Genomic DNA, 9403 nt, shown 5'->3' on the forward strand with positions numbered 1-9403 from the left:
GAAAAAACAGAAACTCAAACATCACAGAGAGAGATCATTTTTTTTAATAGCATGTTAATTAGGGTTTTCTCTTTTTTTTTTCAAGACAAGGTCTCACTCTGTGGCCCAAGCTGGAGTGTAGGCCGGGCACGGTGGCTCACACCTGTAATCCCAGCATTTTAGGAGGCCGAGGTGGGCAGATCGCCCGAGGTTGGGAGTTTGAGACCAGCCTGGCCAAGACGGTGAAACCCTGTGTCTACTAAAAATACACAAATTAGCCGGGCATGGTGGCGGGTGCCTGTAATCCCAGCTACTCAGGAGGCTGAGGCAGGAGAATCGCTTGAGCCCGGGAGGCGGAGGTTGCGGTGAGCCAAGATCGTGCCACGGCACTCCAGCCTGGGCGACAAGAGTAAACTCTGTCTCAAAATAAATAAATAAATTAATAAATAGTATGCTGACAAGCAAATACGGCTTTTTCTGTTTGTTATTACGCCTGGCATCTCCAAGAAGGTACCGGACTTGCTGAGGTGTGGAGTAGCATCCAGGCTGGTGAGAGATGGTTGGTTTGGGAGGGCAGTGGGGCGGCGAGGGTCCCAACAAGGGACCGGCTTGGAGGCCTGTGGGTGTCAGACCTGCAGCCTAGCGGGTCCTTGCCGTCCAGGAAGCTGTGAGTATTTGGTTTGGGGCAGCTGAACCCAGGACGCAGGACTGAGGAGGTAAGAAGCAGAGAGGGATGAGCAGTACACGCCCGCCGGGTGCCAGCCAGCAGACACGGAGAGCATGAAGGATAAAAATAAAAGACCAACTGCTCCCTGCGAGCTGATTCCTGGTTTGCCCTGGAGACTCAAGCTGCTCCTGAACTTTAAACAGTACCCACAGTGTTAGAAAACTGTTGACGAGGCCAGGTGCGGTGGCTCACGCCTGTCATCCCAGCACTTTGGGAGGCCGAGGCGAGCAGATCGCGAGGTCAGGAGATCGAGACCATCCTGGCCAACATGCTGAAACCCGGTCTCTACTAAAAATACAAAAATTTAGCCGGGCGTGGTGGCGGGCGCCTGTAGTCCCAGCTACTCGGGAGGCTGAGGCAGGAGAATGGCATGAACCTGGGAGGCGGAGCTTGCAGTGAGCCAAGATTGCGCCACTGCACTCCTGCCTGGGCGACAGAGCGAGACTCCGTCTCAAAAAAAAAAAAAAAAAAAAGAAAGAAAGAAAGAAAACTTGAAGACGGCCAGCCCATCTTGGTTACAGCCCCCAAGAGGTGACCTCCCAACACTATGGGACCTGCAACAGCCAACTCTGTATTTTTTTTTTTCAGACGGAGTTTTCCTCTTGTCACCCAGGCTGGAGTGCAGTGGCACAATCTTGGTTCACTGCAACATCTGCCTCCCGGGTTCAAGCGATTCTCCTGCCTCAGCCTCCTGAGTAGCTGGGACTACAGGCACCTGCCACCACGCCCGGCTAATTGTTGTATTTTTAGTAGAGATGGGGTTTCACCATGTTGCCCAGGCTGAACTCCTGATCTTGAACTCCTGGTCTCGAACTCCTGATCTTGTGATCCGCCCTCCTCAGCCTCCCAAAGTGCTGGGATGACAGGTGCGAGCCACCGCACCTGGCCCTCTGTTATTTTTTGAGATGGAGTCTCACTCTTGTCACCCAGGCTGGAGTGCAGTGGCACGATCTTGGCTCACTGCAACTTCCACCTCCTGAGTTCAAGCGATTCTCCTGCCTCAGCCTCCTGAGTAGCTGGGATTACAGGCGCGTGCCATAATGCCTAGCTAATTTTTGTATTTTTAGTAGAGACAGGGTTTCACCATGTTGCCCAGGCTGATCTTGAACTCCTGATCTTGTGATCCACCCGCCTCAGCCTTCCAAAGTGCTGGGATTACAGATGTGAGCCCCTGCACCCAACCCTCTGTTTTTTTTCTTTTTCTTTTTCTTTTGTTTTTTTTTTTTTTTTTTTGAGACAGTTTCACTCTTGTCCCCCAGGCTGGAGTGCAATGGCACGATCTCGGTTCAGTGAAACCTCTGCCTCCCAGGTTCAAGCAATTTTCCTGCCTCAGCCTCCTGAGTAGCTGGGATTACACAAGGTGTGTGCCACCACGCCCTGCCAATTTTTATATTTTTAGTAGAGACGGGGTTTCACCATGTTGGCCAGGCTGGTCTCGAACTCCTGACCTCAGGTGATCCTCCTGCCTTGGCCCGCAAAATGCTGGGATTACAGACGTGAACCACCATGCCTGGTGGCCTTGGCCTTTTCTTACGCATGAGGTAATGCTTGCCACACTTACTGGTTATGTTCCTGCAAACTATCACCAGATCGCCTCTTACACCCAAACTTTAATACAATGTTTCACGTACTATGTATTTACTGCGTATATTAAAACTATAACTTATGGGAAATGTGTCATTAGGTGAAACGTACGAATAAGGAAAAAAAAGAAATAAAAACAAAACAAAACAAAAAAACCCTATAATTTAAAATACTACATTCAAACAACCTGACCAAAACTTTCTAAATGATTTCCCCAAAACAGAGCCATAAGTAACTTGGGAACAAGACAAGAGGCAACCTGGGATGTCTTTCTATTTATTTATATCTCTAATTTTTTGAATCTGTTTTTTTGTTTTGTTTTGTTTTGTTTTTCTTTTTGAGACAGAGTCTTGCTCTGTCGCCCAGGCTGGAGTGCAGTGGTGCGATCTCAGCTCACTGCAAGCTCCACCTCCCGGGTTCATGCCATTCTCCTGCCTCAGCCTCCCGAGTAGCTGGGACTACAGGCGTCTGCCACCACGCCCAGCTAATTTTTGTATTTTTAGTAGAGACGGGGTTTCACCCTGTTAGCCAGGATGGTCTCAATCTCCTGACCTCCTGATCTGCCCGCCTCGGCCTCCCAAAGTGCTGGGATGACAGGCATGAGCCACCACGCCCGGCCTGTTTTTGTTTTTTAATGTTTTTTTTTTTAGTTTTCGGTGTACAAATCTACTTTCACGATTAATTTCTAAGTGTTTTATTCTTTTTGGTGTTATTGTTAATGTAATTGTTTTCTTATTCTCTTCTTTATGTACTTATTTTGAGGTAGGGTCTCACTCTGTTGCCCAGGCTGGAGTGCACTGGCACAATCATGGCTCACAGCAGCCTTGAACTCCTGGGTTCTAGTGATCCTCCCACCTCAGCTTCTCAAGTAGCTGGGACTACAGGCATGCACCACCATGCCCAGCTAATTTTTTTTTGTTTTTTTGAGATGGAGTCTCACTCTGTCATCTAGGCTGGAGTGCAGTGGTGTGATCTCAGCTCACTGCAACCTCTGCCTCCCGAGTTCAAATGATTCTCCTGCCTCAGCCTCCCGAGTAGCTGGGATTCCAGGTACACGCCACCACACCCAGCTAATTTTTGTATTTTTGGTAGAGACGGGGTTTCTACTAAATGTTGGCCAGGCTGGTCTCGAACTCCTGACCTCAGGTGATCCTCCAACCTTGCCCTCCCAAAGTCTTGGGATTACAGGCGGGAGGCCCTGTGCCCGGCCACGTTAATTCTTTAGAAGTCAACAGAGGCCCATTGCTCTGAGCCGTCGCCACCCCCGGCCCTCTTTGTGACGACCAATGGGCTGCCGTGGACGTAGGATTTTGGGTGCTAAAACCAGGAAAGCCCCCAGCAGCACCCAGGCTCCGAGGTTCTGGGAGACGGGGTGTGAGAGACACAACCTCCCCGCCAGAGGGAAATGACCCATTACAATCCCCTGGGTGGTTTTCCAGGCCAAGCAGCTGGGGCCGCCTGTCTGACCCAGGGTGGCCTGAATCTCTCGGTTCTGTCCTGGGAGAGGTGGGGATTTTTAAGCCTGACCTTTTAACTTTACCACAGGGCTGCTATCCAGCCTTCCTTCCTGTGACAGACTCTACACCCATCTTCCAAAGCTCACAGAGCTGGCCGGAGAGTCCCAGGGCCCTCTTGTGAACTACGTCTTGGAAGGAGGTGGCTGTGTCTTCTCAGATACCATGTCCAGGCTTACATCTGAATCTTTTTGCTCCGACTTCAAGGGACGTAAATATCAGACCCCTGGAAGCACTCTGTGTATCCCTGTGATGGTGCTTTGCAGACTTTCGGCCTGTGTTTGACTTTCTGATGCGTTTTCATTTTCATTTTCGTTTTTCTGTATTTATTTATGGAGACATAAGGTCTTGCTCTGTTGCCCCAGGCTGGAGTGCCATGGTGACATTATATAGCTCACTGCAACCTCAACTTCCTGGCCTGAAACGATCCTCCCACCTCAGCCTCCTGAGCAGCTTGGACCACAGGTGCACACCACCATGGCTGGCTAATTATTTACTTTTGTAGACATAGGGGTCTCACTATATTGCCCCGTCTTAGTTTTCATTTTTATTTTTTATTATTATTATTATTTGAGACAAAGTTTCACTCTGTTGCCCAGGCTGGAGTGCAGTGGTGCGATCTCGGCTCACTGCAACCTCCATCTCCCGGGTTCAAGTGATTCTCCTGCCTCAGCCTCCCGAGTAGCTGGGATTACAGGCATTTGCCACCATGCCCAGCTAATTTTTTGTATTTTTAGTAGAGATGGGGTTTCACCGTGTTAGCCAGGATGGTCTCGATATCTGGACCTTGTGATCTGCCTGTCTCGGCCTCCCAAAGTGCTGGGATTACAGGCATGAGCCACCACGCCCGGCGAGTTTTCATTTTTATTGATTATTATTATTTTTTTCTGAGATGAAATCTCGCTCTGTCACCCAGGTTGGAGTGCAGCGCTGTGATCTTGCCTCAGTGCAACCTCCACCTCCCGGGTTCAAACGATTCTCCTGCCTCGGCCTCTTGAATATCTGGAACTACAGGCATGCGCCACCACACCCAGCTCATTCTTGTATTATTAGTAGACACAGGGTTTTACCGTGGTGGCCAGGCTGGTCTTGAACTCCTGACCTCAGGTGATCCACCCGCCTCGGCCTCTCAAAGTGCTGGGATGACAGACGTGAGCCACCACGCCTGGCCTCATTTTTCTATTTGGAAATAAAGTCCGGTCTAGGTTTATGAGGAGTGGGAACACATCACTGAAGATATACGAGCAAGAACATGGATTTGCTTATCTCTGTTTTGGTCATGTCCTCCCGGGGGGCAGGGGTGGGGGTGGCAAACCTCCTCCCCTCCCTCCCCCACTTTGAACACAGACAGGTGACACTCAGCCAGGGACAGGACCCCACTGTGACCCAGGTTCCTCTTTCTACTGACTCTCTGGGGACCCTGTTTGCCTCCCTGCAACACGTTTTGCCGAAGAGACTCTGTGCTGGCTGCCACGTGAGCCGCCCCTGTCCCTACTCTCAGCAGCCTTCCCCACCTGCAAACCCACATCAAGGGCCTCCCATGCTGGGTTGGATGGTGGCCCCCAGAGATATGTCCGTGTCCTGAGCCCTGCTATTTGGGGAGGGGGTTTCATTTGGAAAAGAGGGTCTTTGCAGATTCATTCCGTTGTGGATCTTCAGAGAAAATAATCCTGCATTGTCTGGGTGGGCCTTAAATGCAATGACAGGTGTCCTTCTAAGAGACAGAAGAGGAGACAAGACACAGAGGAGAAGGCCACGTGGAGATGGAGGCAGAGACTGGAGTGATGGGGCCACACACCCAGGGATGCCTGGAGCCCCCAGGAGCTGGGAGAGGCAGGAAGGAGCCTCTGGAGGGAACTGGATCCAATTGTAATGGGTTGAACAGCGGATCCTGGAAAGATATGTCCATATCCTAGAGCCCAGAACCTGGAATGAGACCTTATTTGGAAATAAGAACTTTGCAGATTTAATGAGTTAAGGATCTCAAGATGAGATACTCCTGGATTAGGCTGGGCCCTAAATCCAATGACAGGTGTCCTTGTAAGAGACAGAAGAGAAGACACAGACACAGAGGAGAAGGCCACGTGGAGATGGAGGCAGAGACTGGAGTGATGCGGCCACAAGCCCAGGGATGCCTGGAGCCCCCAGGAGCTGGGAGAGACAGGAAGGACCCTCCCCTAGAGCTCCTTGAGGGAGCACGGACCTGAGACATTTTGATCTCAGACTTCTGGCCCCCGGAACTGTAAGAAAGTAAATTCCTGTTGTCGAAGTACCCAGTTTGCGGCATTTTTTGTGTCAGCCTCAGGGGACTCACAGAAATGGCTTTGTCTCTGCACCCCTAAAATAATTTTAACGTTGCTACCGAACAAGTTTGAAAGATGAAGGCACTTTCTGACATGCCACGAGCTTTGTTACTTAAAATACAACTGCCAGCCGGGCATAGTGGTTCACACCTGTCATCCCAGCACTTCAGGAGGCCAGGGCGGGCAGATCACCTGAGGTCAGGAGTTCGAGACCAGCCTGGCCAACATGGTAAACCCCGTCTCTACTAAAAATACAAAAATTAGCCAGGTGTGGTGGCTCACACCTGTAATCCCAGCACTTTGGGAGGCTGAGGCAGGTGGATCATCTGAGGACAGGAGTTCGAGAACAGCCTGGCCAATGTGGCAAAACCCCGTCTCTGCTAAAAATACAAAAATTAGCTGGGCGTTGGTGGCAGGCACCTGTAGTCCCAGCTAATCAGGAGGCTGAGGCAGGAGAATCACTTGAACCCGGGAGGCAGAGGTTGCAGTGAGCTGAGATCGTGCCACTGTACTCCAGCCTGGGTGAGACTTAGTCTCAAACAAAACAAAAAACAAGAAAAACAAAACACAGCTGCTTTGTCACTGTTCTGGAGGAACTGAATAGACTCTAATCATCTTGGTGTTTTACAGGCAATTATCCACTTAAATAACCTGTAAAGGAACTGTCTTTAAAGATTTGGGAATTCTGCTGGGCGTGGTGGCTCACGCCTGTAATCCCAGCACTTTGGGAGGCCGAGGCGGGCGGATCATGAGGTGAGGAGTTCGAGACCAGCCTGGCCAATATGATGAAACCCCGTCTCTACTAAAAATACAAAAATTAGCCGGGCATGGTGGCAGGCGCCTGTAGTCCCAGCTACTTGGGAGGCTGAGGCAGGAGAATCTCTGGAACCTGGTAGGCGGAGGTTGCGGTGAGCTGAGATGGCGCCACTGCACTCCAGCCTGGGCAACAGACCAAGACTCTGTCTCAAAAAAAAAAAAGATTTGGGAATTCCACATGCTTCTTTGCCCTCCTTGAAGCTTCTGTTTCAATCTTATTGCCTCCTGATGTGATGTAGACCTGGATTTGAAAGCCTTTTAGTGGTGACCCTGTCCATCTCATGACAGCAAAACAGTTCATGTGTTGAAATTTAAACATAGGTTTCACTTCCTGCTACCATAAGGATCCCATGTGCTGGAAACTTTCCTCTGTTGAAATGTTCTCTGTGGTCAAAACTGATCAGGCTGGGTGCAGTGGCTCATGCCTGTCATCCCAGCATTTTGGGAGTCAGAGGCAGGTGGATCACTTGAGGTCAGGAGTTTGAGACCAGCCTGGCCAACATGGTGAAATCCCATCTCTATTAAAAATACAAAATTAGGCCGGGTGCTGTAATCCCAGCACTTTGGGAGGCTGATGCGGGTGGATCACCTGAGGTCAGGAGTTCGAGGCCAGCCTGGCCAACATGCTGAAACCCTGTCTCTACTAATAATACAAAAATTAGCCAGGCATTGGCCAGGCGTGGTGGCGCACGCCTGTAATCCCAGCACTTTGGGAAGCCGAGGCAGGTGGATCACAAGGTCAGGAGATCGAGACCATCCTGGCTAACATGGTGAAACCCTGTCTCTACTAAAAAAAATACAAAAATAAATTAGCCGGGCGTGGCGGCGGGCGCCTGTAGTCCCAGCTACTCGGGAGGCTGAGGCAGGAGAATGGCGTGAACCCAGGAGGCGGAGGTTGCAGTGAGCCGAGATCGCACTACTGCACTCCAGCCTGGGTGACAGAGAGAGACTCCGTCTCAAAAAAAAAAGAAAAAGGAAGAAAATCTCATGCTCAACCTCAAATTGGAAACGTGAATCAGGGCGTCTCAGAGGACCTGAGCTGGGTTTCTGTGACTGACGTGGTACTCTGGCCACTTGCCCATCACAAAAACGGATGAGACTGTGGAAAGCAGATCTTTATCTTTCTGAGAAGGAAGCAACAGAGGGCCTCGTCACCGGCCTTTCCGTTGGCCTTGGCGTCTTAATGACCACAGATAGTGTCCATGGACTGAGTTTCCTCGTGGCCAGCAAGGACAGGGCTGAAAAATGGAACCACTCCACACGGAGGCACTGGATGAGTGTCTGCAGACAACTGAAGATGAAGCTAGGTGTCTCATCAACAATTTCAGAATATTATCCACTAGCTTAGGAAGATACAAAAAGCCTTCTGGGAGGCCGAGGCGGGTCGATCACCTGAGGTCAGAAGTTGGAGACCAGCCTGGCCAACATGGTGAAACTCCATCTCTACTCAAAATACAAAACTTAGCTAGGTGTGGTGGCAGGCGCCTGTCATCCCAGCTACTCAGGAGGCTGAGGCAGGAGAATCACTTGAACCAGGGAGGCGGAGGTTGCAGTGAGCCGACATGGCGCCATTCCACTCCAGCGTGGGCGACAGAGCAAGACTGCATCTCAAAAACAAACAAACAATAAAACACAAAAAACAAAAAACAAAAAAATCCAGGAGGAGGACTTGCAAATAGAGTTTCCATTTCTACCCCTGTGTAAAATTCCTTGAGTATTGCATTTTTAAAAATCATTTCCCATTTCTAAACTTTGTAACAAAAGAATATCTTTTTTACATTGAACAAAGCATCTTAATTTCTTTCTTCTTTTTTTTTTTTTTTGGACACAGAGTCTCGCTCCGTCACCCAGGCTGGAGTGCAGTGGCACAGTCTTGGCTCACTGCAAGCTCCGCCTCCCGGGTTCAAGTGATTCTCCTGCCTCAGCCTCCCTAGTAGCTGGGATTACAGGCACCCGCCACCACACCTGGCTAATTTTTGTATTTTTAGTAGAGACGGGGTTTTGCCATGTTGGCCAGGCTGGTCTCGAACTCCTGACCTTAGACGACCCGCCTGCCTGAGCCTCCCAAACTGCTGGGATGACAGGTGTGAGCCACCATGCCTGATGCTTAATTTCCTTCTTAAAACATGCTCCCCTGTGCCCTTCCCCTTCTAAGATGAGCCAGGAGGCTAACTGGGTAGACAAAAGAAGACAGAAGTTTGTGTCCTTCTAGACAGAACTGGTGTGGCCCACCAGGCTATAGATGGAGATGTCTCTTCTGGGAGAAGACTGCCTCTTGGTCCTTTCCATTGAGAAAATGCTTCCTTTTCAGCCCTAAGCTGGGGTTATCAGGAGTCCAGGAAAGAAAGAAGGCAGAGGAGAGAGAGAGGTGTTTGGATGTAAAGATGTGTCTACCACGTTGACCAGAATCTTGACGACATCACCATGAGCTCGGTGACTCAGAGGGACCCTGGACATTTTGGATGTTTGTCACTTGCTGG

This window comes from Gorilla gorilla, chromosome Y (assembly GCF_029281585.2).
Source record: "Gorilla gorilla gorilla isolate KB3781 chromosome Y, NHGRI_mGorGor1-v2.1_pri, whole genome shotgun sequence".
Lineage (NCBI taxonomy): Eukaryota > Metazoa > Chordata > Mammalia > Primates > Hominidae > Gorilla > Gorilla gorilla.